Source organism: Rhinatrema bivittatum, chromosome 2 (assembly GCF_901001135.1).
Source record: "Rhinatrema bivittatum chromosome 2, aRhiBiv1.1, whole genome shotgun sequence".
NCBI classification, from domain to species: Eukaryota; Metazoa; Chordata; class Amphibia; order Gymnophiona; family Rhinatrematidae; genus Rhinatrema; species Rhinatrema bivittatum.
The window spans coordinates 167,732,949-167,753,347 of NC_042616.1; the positions used below are offsets into that span (position 1 = coordinate 167,732,949).

Consider the following 20,399-nt stretch of genomic DNA (forward strand, 5'->3'; position numbering starts at 1 on the left):
AAATGGACTGCTCAGCATTTAGGAAGGAGAAATGTGCTGCAGAGACAGAAAATAAACATTTGTTTCCAAGCCTGTTGACATACAAATGGCATGATTTGTGAAATCAAAGAGTAACCCTCAGTTCATATGCTATTCGTTGCAGGTTAATGCTTGAAGCCATACAGCAACTATGATTTATTAGAGGGATAATGAATGTGTGGTGACCCTAAAGAAGGTCTCCAGTCATTCCATTGATGGTTACCACAGGACCAGACTTCAGTTTAAAAAAATATGACCACATTCTAAAACAAAACAGTGCATATGGTCTATAGTAAGCGTAAGTCTGCATCAACTAGTCTCTTGGAGATTCAAAGTTTGCTTTTTCTAGTTTAGTGGGCTATATTTTTTCACTATCTTTTACCAACTTATGCATGTTTATATAGGAATTGTTGGATTAACTGTTCATTTTTATTTTTAATATTTATAAATAGCTTTCCAGATTACAATTAAATCATCCAATGTGAAGTACATATCTTAAAATAGGTCAAATATCATGTGGATTAAACAACTTAAAATTAAAACAAAGCAATACATAACACAAAAATAAAACAAACCCAAGACACACAGTACACAGCCACTGAACTGATGATCCAGACCCTTTCAAGTTCAATGTTAAATGTCTGACATCATCAACCAAGTCTTCCATTATTTCCAGAACTTAGCCAGTTCCCTATCCTCACACAATTCAGAAGGTAATCTGTTCTGAAAAAAACCCCTATTCTTATTTTATATATATATTTTATTTTCATGCTGGAGATATATGTAAAAGTAAAATATCTGGAAAAAAAAATCATGAAAAAAGATTACAATAAACCAAAGCAGTACATAGTTTCAAGAGCATAATGTATTCTCTCAGCTAATTTTATACAAGAGAACCAAGAATGACAAGCGTTCCTAAACATATACACAAGACACACACATTCACCCCCAGTAATTCTATAACATTAATTCCAGTGAGTAGTAAAATCCAGTAATATTAAATGGGCTCTCATGTTAGCAGGTAATAATGTATAAAAGGTCATCCATGCTTTTTTATAATCTTGGGATACTGCAGTAGACCAAGGAGGTCAGCCTATTTATTCCTGGGTTGCTCCACCTATACAGCCCCAAAATTTTAATAGGTATAGTTGACTAGACAGGGGGGCATGGACTGGTATTACTCTTATTGGTGCTGTTTTTGTGTTATCTGGTTCTTTTACTTCTAATGGTTTAACTATAGAAGACAATCTGGAAGGTGTTTCTCTCAGCATAATTATTGAAGTCTCTTCTTATGGTAAGTGATCATCATAGGGATCCATCGTCAGATCATACCCAACCTGTGAAGAGGGTTGGGAATAATATCATTGTTTGCTCTCTTACACCTCCATTGATAGTAACAATTGGTCTTTCTCAAGTAGTTATTCCCTTTTTAGTCACCCCCTCCTTTCACCTTTCACTTCTAGGCCTGGATGCTCTCAAGCCCTGAAGTGTCAGATTGATTGCCATAAGGGAACTACATTGCAGACTCCATCAAAGATCCTGAACCTTTTCCTTGGGTGAAGTTTTCTCACAACTCCCATATCGCCACTGCTACAGGCACATCACCATTTTCCATCATCTATGGGAAACAACCACGACCACCATGTTGGAAACAGGATGCTGAGCTTGATCCAGCATGGCAATTTCTTATGTTCTTGTTCTTATAACGTCCTCGACGTCCACCGTAGGGGCCCTCCGGTGGGAATACCTCCTTTCCTGGGAAGGTTATGGCCCCGAAGAAAACTCATGGGAACCAGCTCAAAACATTCTGGACAAAACCGTCCTCCTGCATTTCCATCAAGCCCATCCGGGCAAACCCAGACCTCCAAGGAGGGGACATTAAGAGGGGGTACTGTTACGCGTGCCGTCTGCGGCAGAACCGAGGCACGGCCCCCTCACCTCTCTGCAGTAACTCCAGTACCTGGTTCCTCATCCTTGGTGGCGGTAGGCCGCCAGCTCCATCCTCAGGCCACCCCTGGTGCCTCCGGCTCAGCTTCAGACCCTGGTGTTCCTGGTCCAGCTACCACTTCCACTGCTCCATGTCGGGCCTCTCCATGTGGCCCGCAGAGAGATGCTGCTACTCAGCGTCGCGCCCCTCCCTAGGCACGCGCGCATCACTGAAGCTTAAGTAGGGCCTGTGGCAGGAACTGAGCCGCGGATGATGACGTCAGTGGAGCACCGGTACTTAAGCCTGGGCTCCACTCCCTAGCTTTGCCTTTGCAATAGGTCTACTCGCTGGTTGAGTACTCATTGGTTCCTGAGAGATTCGTCTCACTCCCGTGTTCCTGTTCCTCGCTGATCCTGGTTCCTGATTCCTTGTTCCTATGTTCCTCCTCTTCACCTTTCCTCGGACTGCCTACACTGACTTTGACTCTGCTTTGCCTCACTACGCCATTGACTCTCTCCAAGCCTGGACCTCTGGTTTGCCTGACCACGCCGTTGACTCTCTCCAGACCCAGACCTCTGCATTGCCTGACTACTCCCATCCTCTTACTTCACCCCTACTTCTGCCCCTACTTTCCCCTGTCTCAACCCATGTAATTCTGGTTTTCTATTACTCAAGAGTTTTCTCTCGTGTTCATTTAAAAAATTGTCTGTTCTCGACAACTCTATTGTTTACTTTTGCATAACTGTAATGTCCGAAATATTGGTTTCTTCTTTAACCCTGTGCAATTAACCTGCTGTTGCTTATATAACCTTGTATTGTTATGCTCCCTTATAATCCCTTGCACTGTTCTGCCCCCCAAATATTCTCCTCAAAGTTTATACTTATGTAAATACTTTCTTCCCCTGTACATACAAGTTGGCCTCTCCGCCCACTTCTTATCGCTGCCTGTACCACCTCTTGGTACCGTTCCTGTTGCCTTCCTGCTGCCTCCTTCTGCTGCTGACGCTTTCTCCTCTATTTTCCTTGCTGCTCCCCTCCCCCCTGCCCCTGTTTTTTGTATTTTCCTGCCTTTTTTTCAGTTATGATGTAAACCTGCGTGCTGTTTCCCACGAATGTCGGTATAAAAAAGTTAATAAATAAATAAATAAATAATACTCCATTGCCTCTCTCCAGACTCAGACCTCTGCATTGCCTGACTACTCCATTGCCTCTCTCCAGACCCAGACCTCTGCATCGCCTGACTACATTTGACTATCTCCGTGATCTCCGTGATTAGACCTCAGCCTTGCTTGTCACCGCTTCCAGATTACCGCCAGCCCTGACTCAAGCTTGTTCCATGATGCCTCTTCATTCTACGTCCTGGATTTAGTCTATTCAGGCTTCGGCCTGCTTTTGCTCGGGCGCCCCCTGTCTGCCTTCGTTCCTTTGACACCCAAGTCTCCGGGACACTACCTCATCCAGTATAAGACTGTACAATCTATCTCCTGCTGTCTCTGGGCTGACTTCGATCTCCTCATCGACAACAACATACAGAGGCCCACCTAAGTCCAGCCTGCCCCGGCACCTAAAGGCTGAACCCGCGGGGAACGAAGGCTGGTATTGGTGAAGCGCCAGCTGGCCCCCATTCATCAGCCCACTCCGCCTGCGATGGTGGGGACCCGTAGGTCTCTACCTATGGGTTGCGTCAACCCCACCTCGGCCCAAAGGTCCACCTCCAGCACAACATGGGTAATACATGTTCTAATAGTACAGTTACTATAGGTTTCATAACACCTCAGTTTTTCCATTTTCCTGCATATAATTGGTCTTGTTTTAACCTCACCTATTCTTCTCATCTCACACGTTCATACCATCAAACCAACCCTTTAGTTGTAAGATCCACTGGCTTTCATAGTTTTATTAGAGCTTTATTTCCTCAGTGAGGAGTTGTTCTAATTTGAACCTGCTATTTGCAATATTTCAGCTGTAGTAGAATCACTAGCTAATGAAACTATTCATGGATTAGAAAATCTGCAAACAGAAATGAAATGAAATCTTTAGCTGGATTAGTCTTGCAAAATTGACAGATCCTTGATATATTGTTAGCTGAGAAAGGAGGACTTTGGCAATTCATCAACACCTCCTGTTGTATCTTTATTGATAAATTTACGCAAGCGCGTACTTTTGTTCGCGCACCAGGTGCGAACAAAAGTACGCTGGATTTTATAAGATACGCGCTTAGCCGCGCATATCTTATAAAATCCGGGGTCGGCGCACGCAAGGGGGTGCACATTTGTGCAACTTGCTTCCCTCCGAGGCCGCTCCGAAATCGGAGCAGCCTCGGAGAGAACCTTCTTTCCACCCCCCGCACCTTCCCCTCCCTTCCCCTACCTAACCCACCCCCCCGGCCCTATCTAAACCCCCCTACCTTTGTTGGCAGATTTACGCCTGCCGAAAGCAGGCGTAAATCTGCGCGCGCCATCACCCGACCCAGGGGCTGGTCCGGAGGCCTCGACCATGCCCCCAGGCCGGTGCCATGCCCCCGGTCCCGCCCGAACTGCCCCTGACCCCGGACACGCCCCAGACACACCCCTCCCCACACCTTTTACGAAGGGGTCAAATTTAAACTAATAACTGTAAGGGGGACAATAAGTAAATCTGCAGCTCTAACACTAAATTTTAAAAAGGGAAACTTTGATAAAATGAGGAAAATAGTTAGAAAAAAACTGAAAGGTACAGCTGCAAAGGTTAAAAGTGTTCAACAGGCTTGGACATTGTTTAAAAATACAATCCTAGAGGCGCAGTCCATATGTATTCCGCGCATTAAGAAAGGTGGAAGGAAGGGAAAATGATTACCATCATTTATTTATTTTATTTTATTTATTTACGGATTTTTTATATACCGGGGCACGTGAATCACATCACCTCGGTTTACATATAACATTAATTCAGCATAGCGCTTTACAATATAACATTATAACTGAATGAATACAGAACAATGTATAACTTTGTAATAGGAGAATAAATATCAAGCTATTAGTGACTATATAAATAAACTATCGTGCCAAATCAGGTAATCTCTGCAGATATATTACAGAACTCACTGGAAGGTGAGGGGGTTTCTAGGAGAGGAGAGAGATGAAAGGGGAGAATATCGTGTAGGATGTGATAGCAACTTAGAAGAATAGAATAGATCTCAGTTCATAGATCTCAGTTCATTAATAATAGGCTTTTTTGAATAACCAGGTTTTTAGGTTTTGTTTAAATTTTTTATGGCATGGTTCCTGGCGTAATTCAGAGGGCATAGTGTTCCATATTGTGGACCCAGCAATGATGAGTGAACGTTCTTTCATAGTAGAAAGTTTGGTCAGTTTAGAAGCGGGGATCTTCAGTTTAGCTAGATGCTGGGATCTGGTTGAAAGGTGAGGTGAAAGAGGCAATTTTAGCCAAAAAAAATCCTTCAAAAATTGGAAGAAGGATCCATCTGAAGAAAATAGGATAAAACTTAAGCATTGTCAAGGTAAGTGTAAAACATTGATAAGACAGGCGAAGAGAGAATTTGAAATGAAGTTGGCCATAGATGCAAAAACTCAAAATAAAAACTTTTAAAAATATATCCAAAGCAAGAAACCTGTGAGGGAGTCGGTTGGACGATTAGATGACAGAGGGGTTAAAGGGGCTCTTAGGGAAGATAAGGCCATTGCAGAAAGATTAAATGAATTCTTTGCCTCCGTGTTTACTAATGAGGATGTTGGGGAGATACCAGTTCCAGAGATGGTTTTCAGGGGTGATGACTCAGACGAACTGAACGAAATCACCGTGAACCTGGAAGATGTAGTAGGCCAGATTGACAAACTAAAGAGTAGCAAATCACCTGGACCGGATGGTATGCATCCTAGGGTTCTGAAGGAACTCAAAAATGAAATTTCTGATCTATTAGTTAAAATTTGTAACCTATCATTAAAATCATCCATTGTACCTGAAGACTGGAGGGTGGCCAATGTAACCCCAATATTTAAAAAAGGCTCCAGGGGCGATCCAGGTAACTATAGACCAGTGAGCCTGACTTCAGTGCCGGGAAAAATAGTGGAAACTATTCTCAAGATCAAAATCGTTGAGCATATAGAAAGACATGATTTAATGGGACACAGTCAACATGGATTTACCCAAGGGAAGTCTTGCCTAACAAATCTGCTTCATTTTTTTGAAGGGGTTAATAAACATGTGGATAAAGGTGAACCGGTAGATGTAGTGTATTTGGATTTTCAGAAGGCGTTTGACAAAGTCCCTCATGAGAGGCTTCTATGAAAACTAAAAAGTCATGGGATAGGAGGCGATGTCCTTTCGTGGATTACAAACTGGTTAAAAGACAGGAAACAGAGAGTAGGATTAAACGGTCAATTTTCTCAGTGGAAAAGGGTAAACAGTGGAGTGCCTCAGGGATCTGTACTTGGACCGGTGCTTTTCAATATATATATAAATGATCTGGAAAGGAATACGACGAATGAGGTTATCAAATTTGTGGATGATACAAAATTATTCAGAGTAGTTAAATCACAAGCAGACTGTGATACATTACAGGAGGACCTTGCAAGACTGGAAGATTGGGCATCCAAATGACAGATGAAATTTAATGTGGACAAGTGCAAGGTGTTGCATATAGGGGAAAATAACCCTTGCTGTAGTTACACGATGTTAGGTTCCATATTAGGAGCTATCACCCAGGAAAAAGATCTAGGCATCATAGTAGATAATACTTTAAAATCGTCGGCTCAGTGTGCTGCAGCAGTCAAAAAAGCAAATAGAATGTTAGGAATTATTAGGAAGGGAATGGTTAATAGAACGGAAAATGTCATAATGCCTCTGTATCGCTCCATGGTGAGACCGCACCTTGAATACTGTGTACAATTCTGGTCGCCGCATCTCAAAAAAGATATAGTTGCGATGGAGAAGATACAGAGAAGGGCAACCAAAATGATAAAGGGGATGGAACAGCTCCCCTATGAGGAAAGACTGAAGAGGTTAGGGCTGTTCAGCTTGGAGAAGAGACGGCTGAGGGGGGATATGATAGAGGTCTTTAAGATCATGAGAGGTCTTGAACGAGTAGATATGACTCAGTTATTTACACTTTCGAATAATAGAAGGTCTAGGGGGCATTCTATGAAGTTAGCAAGACTAATCGGAAAAAATTCTTTTTCACTCAACGCACAATAAAGCTCTGGAATTTGTTGCCAGAGGAGGTGGTTAGTGCAGTTAGTGTAGCTGGGTTCAAAAAAGGTTTGGATAAGTTCTTGGAGGAGAAGTCCATTAATGGCTATTAATCAATTATACTTAGGGAATAGCCACTGCTATTAATTGCATCAGTAGCATGGGTTCTTCTTAGTGTTTGGGTAATTGCCAGGTTCTTGTGGCCTGGTTTTGGCCTCTGTTGGAAACAGGATGCGGGGCTTGATGGACCCTTGGTCTGACCCAGCATGGCAATTTCTTATGTTCTTATGAAGCCCCGGGACTTATGCGCGTCCCGGGGCTGTGCGCGCGCTGGCGGCCTATGCAAAATAGGCACGCCGGCGCATGAGTGCCCTGCGCGCATAAATCCGGCCGGGTTTACGCGCGCAGGGCTTTTAAAATCCGGCCCTAAGTCTATTCCATGTTACCATTGCTAGTAACAGCAGTGGCTATTTTCTAAGTCAACTCAATTTTTATTACTATCATTTTAATCTCCTGTATTGTATTATACCTGATTTGCCAGTGCATGTTGAACCTCTGCCATAAATCAACTTCTAAGCCGATTGCTCTTGTAATTATAACTACACTATCTCACAGTCTGAAGTTTCTACTGCGGACATTATTCTATTGAATTAGACTGCCCTCCAGCTTCCTCCAAAGAAGAAAATGATATATTGCAAATAGACCCCATATAAATATAAGACTCACTGAATTATTTCTTGCTGCAATCCTCTGACTGAATTACCTTACTTCACTGACCTCACGGTCAGTAAACCAACAGCTGCAGTGCAAGCTGTCTCGAGGCTACCCTGAGCAGAGGCTCCTCCTTTCTGGCTCCAGTACCGCTGTCTTGGTCCCAGAAGCAGGGAGCAAAGACTCAAATAGGATGCGCTGCCAAGGCTCACTACTGCACACACAGCATTTGTTGGGGAGGGGAGAAAGAGGCCCTGTGGCCGACATTGCACGTGTATAGTAGCAAGCTGCGGCGACGCAGCCCATTTGAGTCTTTTCTGCCTGCCACCATTCTGGTCCTTGCTGCTGCGTGTGTACTACCTATTTCAGTTTTTGCTGCCTGCCCTACTGCCAAGAGCAGAATAGCAGATGTTTTGTTAAATATGCCATGCTCATGGGAGGGGAGGCTGTTCTCATGAAACAAGACAATCACCAGGCTCAAACAGCACATAAAACAGGAGCTGGAGGGAGGGAATGCAAGGGTCCAAAGAGATGGGTGAGCGTAGGCAGCATTGCAGTGCTTGGACCAGGCCAGGGATAGAGAGTGAAAGATACTAAGCGGACACCTTTTTGGCAGTAGCACCCCAGGGACAAAAGCTCATGCCTCTGACACTAGCTCCTCCCCACTCTGGGGCTGATGCAATACAGAGCGCTCAGCCGAGCGCACTGTTAACCTGCAGTTGGACGCGGGTAGAATAGATGCTAATCAATCCTCTAATGCAATAAGGAGATTAGCGCATATTCAATGCATGTCCAACGCGGAGTGAATCTAATAGCGCTCATCACATGAAAATGCATGTGAATGAGGCTATTAGGCATTCACTCCCGATGCAAAAAAAAATGTGCATCTCGGACGCATATTTAACTATCATCTATTAACGCCTGCCTGCAGCAGGCGTTAATAGCTGAGCGCATCAAAAACAAGCAGTACAAAAACAAGTACAGAAAATGCTTTTCTGTACTGCCTCCTACTTAATATCGTTGTGATATTAAGTAGGATGAAAAATTAAAGAAACAAAAAAAGTTAAAAAAATAATAGACAGTTGGGTTCAGGAAACAGCGCTCGACTGACAAGCATTCGCTTCCTGAACCCTTGGCTGACAAACGTTCACTTCCTGAAGCGGCAGACAGCCATCACGAAAACCGACACCGAGTTTATCGACGTCGGTTTACCTGACCGACAGACAGCCATCACGAAAACCGATGCCAAGTTTATCGACGTCGGTTTTCCTTACCGGTGGACAGTCGAGTCAATTTTCGTGTCTGCCGTCCACCGGTAAGGAAAACCGACACCAGGTCTATTGGTGTTGGTTTTTATGACAGCCATCTGCCGGTCAGGAAAAACGACGCCGATAAACTCAGCGTAGGTTTTCGTGACTCGGCCATCCACCAGTAAGGAAAACTGTGCCGATAAACTCGGTGTCAGTTTTCCTTGCCGGCAAACGGTCGAATCACGAAAATCAATTGGGTTCTCATTAGCAAGGATGCACTAGGGTCACACAAGCGACTCTAGCGCCTCCTTACTAACGTGATCCCCTAATTTAAATATTGCATGGCACCCCCCGTGGGGGCTCCTGGAGTGCATTAAGAGAGTAGGCACTGACTGTTCAGTGCCCGCTTTCTACACAAATTTATTGCATTGGCCCCTCTGTGAGCTGGTTAAGAGGCACTCTGAGTCAGGGAAGGCTAGCGAGGAAGGAACACTCTGCAAATCAATAATCTTCAAATCTGAAATGAATACTGGTGGAGAGGATAGGGGCTAGGATAAGAGGGAGACTAGAGGTGAGGATAGGAGTGTGGGGGAGGTGATGACAGGTGTGTGTGTGTGAGAGAGAGAAAAACTGGTCATGGAGATGACTGGTGTGTATGTGTGAGAGAGAGAGACTGGTTGGGAGGGTGATTGGTATGTGTGTGTGTGTGTGTGAGAGAGAGAGAGTCTGATTGTGGGTGACTGGTATATTTTATTTATTTATTTAACAGTTTTTTATACCGACCTTCATAGTAAATTACCATATCGGATCGGTTTACAGTTTAACATATGAAAGAGAGAGAGACTGTTTAGTGGTATCTGGTATATGAGAGATAGAGAGACTGGTAGGGGGTGACTGGTGTGCGAAAGAGAGAGAGACTAGTCGGGGGTGACTGGAATATGTGTTCAGGAGAGAGGTGAGAAATGTGTATGAGAGAAAGAGATGGGTTATATATTTTATTGGACTTGAGTTTCGAGAGAGGGTGGCATCTTATCTCTCAACTCAGACAGCATGTTGCATTGAGCCACAGTGGACTGATGATCTTGTTCTAATGAGCATCATAGGTAAATTCCAATCCTGAGGGTGGCAGAAGATAACCAGTGGTATGGTGACTTTCATCTCTTCCTACTCCTCCAGAGGAAGAGGACTGTGAGGACCAAGCTTCAGCAGCTACTGCTGCTTCTGGTGTGTGCTACTTGCCTGCAAGGGAAAGTAGTAGGAGAGTTTCTAGAGAAGGTAAGTAAAGGTGGCTTTTTTAAAGTTTATTTTTCTTGATTGACTGCTTTTTTAATTATTGGATATTATGTGATGTGTCTGCTGCTTTGAAATAGTTTATTGGTGTTTGGAGAAATTTTAATTTTTATGTAAATTTTTAGTGATTGGATATTCTATTCAACTATTTTGAAACATTTATTCTTTTTATTTGAATAGTTTTATAATTATTATTGTTTTATACTTCTTTATTTTATTGTTTGATGTTGTATGAGGAATGTATACTTAGAAATGTATACTTAGAAATGTGCAGACAAAAACTGAACTGGAAACAGCAAGAAACTAGACTATACGCAGTGCAACAAAAACATTAACTTTATGGTTACTTTATTTTTGTTGCGAATCCTCCCATGGCCGGAGCCACGGGAGGCCTCTTACCTTGCGGCCTGGGCCGCCAGCATGCCGGCGCGGCAGGAGCCACGTCGCGGTCCTCCTACATGGCAGGAGGCCGCTGCCTGCTTCTCCTTTGCCGCAGCGGGAGCCGCAGTCTTCAGGGCCCTTCTGCGCAGCGAGGAGCTGCCACCTACTCCATTCCACGGCGGTCCTCCGGCCTGTTCCTTGGCAGCAGGACGCTGCCTTCCTCTCCCTTCTGAGCGGCAGGACGACGACGCTTCAGCATCGGGGCCTGCACAGCCCAGCTTCTGCTCTGGCTCCTCCTCGATGCCGGCGTCTGCAGGGTTGCTGTCCAGAGTCCTGCAGACTTCCTGTTCCTGCTCTGCTAGGGGTGGGCCCGCGTCTCTCTCCCTCACTTAAAGGACCAGTGAGATAGTGGTGCCTGTGATGTCATTAAGGGCGTCTTCCTTCTTCAGCCCTACAAAAGGGCTCAGCTGCCACTTCATCGTCGCCTTTGCAACGAGCAAGTCTTCCTTGAGACTTCCTGCCTTCAGCTCCTGCTTGGCCTTCCTCTTCATGGGATCCCTTGTCACGATTCTTGGTCTCTGCTGATGTCTCCGTTGTTTCTGTCCAAATGTCTCTGTTGTACCTGATTCTTGATGTCTCCTTCGTCCTGACTTCTGATGTCCGTCCTTGTTCCAGATGTACAAGCCCTCACCATGATCCATCCCAGCGTGGTCAGCGACCAGCCCTGACTGGGTTGGTAGGGCACGCTGCGGCACTGTGGTCCGTGACTACTCCTTCTGGGGTGTGTAGGGCACTGGTGGGTCTTTTCTATCGACGGAGCTGAGGACCTCTATGCTCCTGTCTTCCACCTCCTGGCTTGGAGACTTCTGGATGTCTGCTTCGTCCATCCCGGCTGCCCTTCGTTGAGTTTCTGAGGAGTTCATCCTCAGTCCAACTTCTTTGGCCTGTTTCGTCGGGCCTATGAAGCTCCATCCAAGATGGAGGTTGCCTCAGGCGTCACCCGGATTCCTTCTCATGCTGAGTTTTAGCCTGATCCTCGTCCACGTCTGACCTTCATCTACATCTGATCTTCATCCAAGTCTGTTCTTTGTCCCTGTTATCTTTGTCCCTGTTGTGCCTGCCGCCTCTGCTGCTCCCTGCAGTGAGTCCGAAAGGGCTGAGAATGGTTGGAGGACCATTCAGAGACCACCATTGCGTTGGTGGTCTTTCGGAGGCGTGCAGGTCCAGTGGAGGTCCCCAGGCTCCCAGTTCCCAGCTTGGGCCATCTCGCCGCAAGGGCATACATCTTCTCATCTCACGCTGGGAGCGTCCCCTTGCGCTCTCTTCCACCAAAGTGCAACAATTTTGATTTTGATAAGGCTCTGTCTGTGTTCTAAGTGTGGAAGGGGCTGAACACAGCATGGAAGTTAATCTCAGATCAATGTTTCTGTAGTGGTAGATGACTGTGAATAAATGCGTACTTTATTTCTGAGTGAATATTTCATTTTCTCCTTTATTTCTGTTACTGTTATTAGTTTTTTATATTCTTATAGATTTTACAGCTTCAGTCATGGATACATTTCCTACAAAAAAAAAAAAGCCAGATTTGAAGAGCCGAGGGTGAGTAGTGCACTTTCACTGAATGAGAGCATCAGTGCTGACATGAATGTCCCTGTTAGTGATGCTATCACAGATATCAAGTCAAAAATTGGTAAAACACATTATCGTAAATACAATGAAGAGTATTTAAAATGTGGTTTTACATGGACCAGAAAAGAAGGCAATCCCAAACCATAGTGTCTTGTGTGTGGCATGAATTTGTCAAATGAATCAATGGTACCCAACAAACTTTAAGAAGCATTTAGAGTAGAACCATAGATATGTTGCCCATAAGTCGGTAGCTTACTTTTGTCACCTTCTTATCTCACTAAAAAATCCTCGGATATGATGGGAAAACGTTTAAAGGTATCTGACAAAGCTCTCTTGGCCTTGTTCAAAGTTCAAAATTAATAGCTGAAAAAGAAGCACATTATGTCGGGGAGGAATTGATTTTACCAGCATGCATAGAAATCATTAAAGTAATGCTTGGTTCTGCAGCAGCGGTAGAAGTTTCAAAGGTGCCCTTGTCAAATGACACAATCCATTGAAGAATCATTGACATGTCTGAGGATATTGAAAATAATGTTAATCTAAAATTGAGGCAAGTAGAAAGTTTGCCTTGCACTTAGATGAAAGCACTGATGTCAGTGGCAAAGCTCAGTTAATCTCCTTTGTAAGATTCATGGAAGGGTCAGAAATTATGGAACAATTTCTGTTTTGTCAAGAACCGGAGACAAGAACAACTGGTGCTGATATTTTTAATGCAGTAAATATCTACTTTCAAGGAAAGAAATATGCTTTGCCATTACTGTGTTTCTGTTTGCTAGAGATGTGAATTGGAACCGGAATTGGTTCGGTTCCGGTTCCGATTCAAATCTTATAATTTTTATCGTCTGGCCCGATTGGTTTTTTGTTTATCGGCTGCGCCCGATCCAATAAACAAAAAACCCACCCTGACCCTTTAAAAACTGACCCTTAGCCTCCCCCACCCTCCCGACCCCCCCAAAAACGTTTCAAAATTACCTGGTGGTCCACTGGGGGCGCCGGGAGCGATCTCCCGCTCTCGGGCCGTTGGCTGCGCTAATAAAAATGGCGCCGATGGCCCTTTGCCCTTACCATGTAACAGGGTAAGGGCCATCCAGTGCTCCTACCATGTGACAGGGGCTGGCCAATGGCATGGATACCCTGTCACATGGTAAGGGCAAAGGGCCATCGGCGCCATTTTTATTAGCGCAGCCGACGGCCCGAGAGCGGGAGATCGCTCCTGGTGCCCCCACTGGACTACCAGGTAATTTTAAAATGTTTTGGGGGGGGTCAGGAGGGTGGGGGAGGCTAAGGGGTCAGTTTTAAAGGGTCGGGTGGGTTTTTTTTATCGGGCCATCGGCGCCATTTTTATTAGTGGCAGCCGAGGGCCCGAGAGCGGGCGATCGGTCTCGGGCCTTCCACTGGACCACCAGGTGATTCTAAAACATTTTGGGGGGGTTTGGGAGGGTGGGGGAAGGTAAGGGATTCGTTTTAAAGGGTCGGGGTGGGTTTAGGGGTTGTTTTAATGTGCCAGTTTTCCCGCCCCTCTCCCCCCCCCCCAAATAACTCCCATTAGTGGACACAAACCCGATTAACGATTTTTCACGCTAAATAGGGGGAATTTCTATTGTATCGCACTCTTTAATGATTTTTGACGATTTAAAAAATATCGGACGATATTTTAAATCGTCAAAAAACGATTCACATCCCTACTGTTTGCTTTGATGGTGCAGGAGGTATGACAGGGCAAATCAAAGGATTCCTCAGCCTTGCAAAAAAAAGAAAACCCCACTTTAATTACAACACACTGGGGTAGAATTTTAAAAAGTACGCCCACGCGTACTTTTGTTCGTACGACTGGCGCAAACAAGAGTATGCCGGATTTTAATAGATACGCGCGTAGCTGCGCGTATCTTTTAAAATCCAGGGTCAGCGCGCGCAAGGCTGCGCAAAATCGACAGCCTGTGCGTGCCGAGCCGCGCAGCCTGCTTCCATTCCCTCCACCCCCCCGCACCTTCCCCTCCCTTCCCCTACCTAACCCACCCCCTCAGCCCTATCTAAACCCCCCTACCTTTGTTTGAAAAGTTATGCCTGCCCGAGGCAGGTGTAACTCGCACGCGCCAGTCGCATGATTCCCCGGCCCGGGAGCAGTTTCGGAGGCCTCGGCCACGCCCCCGAAATGCCCCGGGCCAGAACCATGCCTGCGGCTCCGCCCCAGATGACGCGCCGCCACGACACGCCCCCCCCCCAGGGGGCAAAATTCTGCATACTTTATATTGGTCAAAATAACACAATATACAACAGTCTTTAAGTAATTAATTTAAAATGTAATAGAAAATAATTATACATAAAGATGAAGAGTTTTAAATATTTTGAGCAGAATTTCCCTAGAAATTCACTATAAGAGTATCTCTTCCACCCTCTCTCCCTACTCCTCTGGCCAGTCTCCTTTCACGTTTCCTTCTCAGACCCCCAACTCCTCCACCTGCCACTATCTCTCCCCTCCCCTCTAGGCTCAACCCTTTCCACTCTATCTCTACTCCCAGAGTTTGACCCCTCTCTCAGTACTGCCCCTTACATAGGCTCCCTCTGTCCCTCTCTCTCGCACACACACATACCCTCATATAGGCTCCCTCTCTCTCGTACACACATACACCCTCATATAGGCCCTCTCTCTCTCTCTCTTGCATACACACCCACACAGGCTGTCTTTCTCTCTCACACATATACCCTCACACAGGCTACCTATGTCTCTCTCTCACACACCCCTGCACACTGGCTCCCTCTCTTGCTCACCCCCCCCCCCCCCAACCTAGGCTCATTCTCTCTCTCACACACATACATCCCTTCATACAGGACCTTTTTCACACATACACACCCTCTCACACAGGCTCCCTCTTTCACAAACAAGCACCCTCACATACACACAATCACTTTTTCACGCACACCAGCTCCCAATCTCTCACACATATTTACACTCCTTTGCAATCTCCTCACATAGGCTCCCTTTCTATGGAACCCACACCCTCTCTCTCACCTCCCAGGCTTGCATTCTTATACACACACACACCCCAACACAAACACATGCAGACTCACTCTCACCGGGGCCTGCTCCACCTTTGCCACAAGCTATAAAAACTAGCATGGAGGGCTGTCACATAACGTTGTGAGCAAGGAAGGATGTGAGTTGGCCTTGCCATGGGTGCTGCCACCTCCAGTCCCACCCCATGTATCACATGTACGCTTCCAAGATGTTGAGCTAATAATTAAACTTTAGCTTTACTTTTCTACATTTTTTGGAAGGGCTTATATGAGCACCTGGGCAGCAAAAAAGGATAAAAGAAAAGCAACCTCAGCAGAGCCTAAGATGGCAGCCTCTGACTAAGATTGATACAAGCCCAGTTTCTGACGCAGCAGTTATGGAATTGACTTCAGCAGTGTCAAAAGTTCTTGACTCTAAAATAAAATCAAAAAGTTACCTCTGCAGTTTCAGCATTTGGAAGATGGGTGACTGAAATGGAGCAGAGAGTTTCCAATAGGCAGGATGATATGCAGCAAACTCTCCCTTCTGAAATCCTCTTTGTGGCGCCATGAAGAAAAGCTGAAGGATCTTGAAAATAGGTCTCACCAATTTCTGCTATTATAAACTGTTTCACCTGATAAGGGCTTTTGGCTTACAGGGTAAATGGAATGGTTCGGGTGGATACCATTAAACAAAGAGGCTAGGTGTCATAGTTACTGCTAGTGGCACAATTCACGATTGTTACTAGGTGGAAGAGTAACCCCAGCATAGAATACTGGAGGGTTCAAATGAGGGACATTGCAAGCACAGTATTGAAAGGCCGAGACACAGTGTGTTTGCTCAAAGATCCAAATATGACTCTAATTGGGGTTGTTTTTGGAAGTATTATAATGTACTTCATTCCAATTAAGCACTGCATGCCCAATTGTTAATCCTGATTTCTGTTGCTCTGGTGATATGTATATTTTCCTGTGCTATCCCTGTAATTGCCTATTTGTCAACATTGTCTACAATGCTGTGTTTGTATGCTTTTGGTTAAATTAAAAGATTTAAAAAAAAAAAAAAAAAATCCCACCTCAATAACATGCAGTTTTTGGGTCTTTCACAGACCCTGATAGAATATGAGCTCTGCGCTTTCATGGAGGAATGGCTCCCGCATGAGTTAGACCTTGAGGATGCACATGGCACATATCATCTGGGCCCAAGGAGAGACCTGTCTGGCAAGCTTCAGGAGGTGATTGCACGAATCATGAACTTCACACATAAAATGAAAATCCTGCAGGCTCTCCAAGAAGGTATATTATGTATATATATACATATTATACTGTATGTTCTTGGTTCCATGTAACGCCTTACAGGCAGTTTTTTGTTCCTTGTAAACCGGTTTGATTTGTATCTAATGCAAGAAGATCGGTATATAAAAACTAAAAATAAATAAATAAATAAATAAATAAATAAGAAGTTGAAATATGATAACAGAAATGTGCTTGTTTTTCAGGATTATTTAACAGATCTTTCTATGCAAAAAGACCGGTGTTTTCACCAGTGTGCTAAGTTCTGTAGGTTAAAGTGACGCTGCACCCTTCTTTATCCAGCAAAATTGCCAGTCAGCTATAATGGGGAAATTCAGTTTATCACCACTGTTTCTGAAGCACAAGATTTTGTAGAGTGGCTGGAGGGAAAAGCAGTGGCTTCCAATTCGGAAGGACAATAGAGTGATTAGTGCTCTTCTCTCCAATTACATTTAACTTCCAGCTGGACTGTTTTTCCTGTCCATGATTGTTTTGCACCCATCTGGATACTATTTCAGGGAGCATGATGCTTTAAGATCACCACAGAATTGTTTTTTTTATAGAGCAGCCACTTTTTTTATATTTATATTGGTGATGGGAAGAGCTTAGACAGATGCAGTAGCCCAAGCTTTGTTCTTCTGACCTATTTCAAGTGATCAGTATTTGCTTACTCTGCCTATATATCTACAGTAGCAATCTCTGAATTTTTTTTTCCTTGTTTGTCTTTTAGTAATGATAGACACTATTTTGTTTGAGGGACCTGGTCCTATGTGTTTTCATTATGACACCAAGAAACTGCGGTTCAGTTTTCCTTTTTAGTCTTGAGACCTATCTAAAGCCTGGAGACATTTGAGTTCTTAAGATATGCGACCTAGCTGGTGAGGAGTCAGCTGTTTTGATTCACCAAAGTGTTTTTACTGGGCGAGAAGTTCAACATGGAGACTGATGTTGGAGAATTGCTCTTAGCTTAGTGTTTGCCTTAGTATGGGATTGGCTCTCATGTTTTGCAATTCTACCTTTTACTGTTAATTCATGATTGTCAGGATATTAGGAAGCTATAGGAAAGGGGTTTAAATACTGTGGATCCCTAAAGGCTAGAGGACAGAAGTGAGATAAGCGTGCAAGGGGGGTAACTTGTAGGGATGTGAATCGGGCTTCGGACGATTGAAAATATTGTACAACATTTTCCAAATCGTCAGAAATCGGGGGCTCCCCCAAAACAATAGGAAAACCCCACAAAATTGTTTGTGGGGATTCTCTTATCATTTTGGGGGAGGGCGGGAAAAACAGCACACAAAAATAACCCCTAAACCCACCCCGACCCTTTAAAACTAATCCCTTAGTTTCCCCCACCCTCCCGACCCCCCCAAAAACTTTTTACAGGTACCTGGTGGTCCAGTGGGGGTCCCGGGAGCGATCTCCCACTCCCGGGCCGTCGGCTGCCACTAATCAAAATGGCGCCGATGGCCCTTTGCCCTTACCATGTGACAGGGTATCTGTGCCATTGGCCAGCCCCTGTCACATGGAGGGAGCACTGGATGGCCAGCGCCATCTTTAAAAATGACGCGGGCCATCCAGTGCTCCTCCCGGGACCCCCACTGGACCATCAGGTACCTGTAAAAAGTTTTTTGGGGGGTCGGGAGGGTGGGGGAAGCTAAGGGATTAGTTTTAAAGGGTCGGGGTGGGTTTTTTGTTTATCAGCTCGGGCGCAGTCGATAAACAAAACCGCGATCGGGCCAGACGAAAAAAAAAACACGATGTGAATCGGAACCAGAATCAGAACCGATTCCGGTTCCGATTCACATCTCTAGTAACTTGCTGGTATGGTTGTTACTACCCTTTTCAGAATGCATGGAGATTACTACCCTTAACCAATATGCTTTGATGCTTTTAATGTAACTGCGTGAAAAACCAACCAAACATACACCAATATTATAGAGGGATCTACAATATATATTATCCATAAACTCAATTATATCACCCCCCTTATATAATTTCTCTTTGATCCTTACAATTCAGTGCAATATAACCACAACACATGTACATTTTCTGTATGCATCAAAAAATTCCAAGTGAATTATTAAGCAAAAAAAAATTTTTAGAAGGAGTAGAAAGTTTCATATATTACTCTACAGCCACTACCAATTGGTAACGTGCTTGTGTTTTATAATCATGAACTATCCACCACCAATCTTTTAGTTTTTTATCACTTGGGCGTGATAACGTGAATTAAAAGTCTTTCGACAATATTTCAAAAAAATCCTTTCAACTGATGTACTTTTTTATAAGAACTTTCTGAGCTAGTGTAGCTATAATAGCACTGAGGAATATTAGTTTGAAATATGCGCTATCCGAAGACTTTACAAACCGACGTTCATTTAATGCAATAGTGTTACCGTCTGCCCAACGGGGCCACATTTCAGATCAGCAGGTCTTTAACGCATTAAAATCTTGTATGGGAGTTGCATTTCGAGATGGTGGAGAAAAAAGCGCTATAAATAATTGGTGAAGCTTCCGACGAAAAAACAAGATTGACATCCCCTGAGCAAAGACCTACTGGTCTGAAACGCGGCCCCATTGGGTGGATGTACTCCTGGGGGAATTCTGCGCAAAAAATTTTAAAATTCTGCGCACAAAAACTGAAAAGTCTGCAAAATTCTGCAAGGGCCAGAACAGAAAGCCTCCTTGATTGTCAGAAAGGCAGCTAGTGCTTTAGGTGCCCACATCCAAGTGTTGGCCCCTTTCCTAGTCATAGCAGTGAGTGGGGCAACTAGGGAAGAATAATTAGCAATGAAGCTTCGGTAATAATTGGTAAAGCCAAGAAAACGTTGTAAGGCTCGTAAGCCTACTGGCTGGGGCTAGTCGCAGATCCCCTGGACTTTCTCTGGGTCCATAGAAAATCCTTGGTCAGAAATTATATACCCTAGGAAGGGTAAGCGATTATGCTCAAACAGGCATTTTTCTAGCTTGGCATACAAATGGTTCTCTCTCAGGCGTTGGAGGACGATCCGAACATGATCTCGATGAGATTCAAATTCTTTAGAAAAGATCAGGATATCGTCAAGATATACGACTACGAAGGAATACAGAAGATCTCGGAAGATTTCGTTCATAAGGCATTGAAAGACCGCTGGGGCATTGCATAGCCCAAAGGGCATCACAGTGTATTCATAGTGCCTGTCCCTCGTATTAAATGTGGTCTTCCAAATATCATCAGGTTGAATGCGTACCAAGTTGAACGCACCTCTCAGATCCAACTTAGAGAAGATCCATCCCCCTTCAAGGCAATAGAACAGTTCACTAATGAGGGGCAACGGGTATCAGTCTGTGCGGGTTATGGCATTGAGTCCCCTGTAATCAATACAAGGGCGTAGACTGCCGTCCTTTTTCTTAACGAAGAAGAACCCCGCACCTGCAGGGGAGTCAGACGGATGGATGAATCCTTTTTCTAGGTTCTCTTTAATATACTCAGACATAGCTTGAGTCTCAGGTTGAGACAATGGGTAAGTTATGCTTTTGGGAAGCATAGTGCCCGGCAGGAGTTCAATAGGACACTTGAACTTGCGTAACAGAGGCAGGGTATCCGCTTTCTGCATCGAGAAGACATCGTTGAAGTCAGAATACTGCAGAGGCAAACCAGGTAAAGTAACAAACTCCAGAACAGGAACTACTGGAGATATGGAATGCAAACAGGTTTTCTGGCATTTGGAACCCCACTG

General features: G+C 44.6%; 1 long non-coding RNA gene across 1 annotated transcript; it reads left to right on the top strand.

Moving 5' to 3' along the window:
- Window positions 1-10,281: 10,281 nt before the first annotated feature.
- On the top strand, window positions 10,282-16,734 carry LOC115086062. Its single transcript, XR_003855047.1, has 3 exons — window positions 10,282-10,368; window positions 12,297-12,363; window positions 16,497-16,734. It is a non-coding gene; the product is annotated as an uncharacterized LOC115086062 (long non-coding RNA).
- Window positions 16,735-20,399: the final 3,665 nt, after the last annotated feature.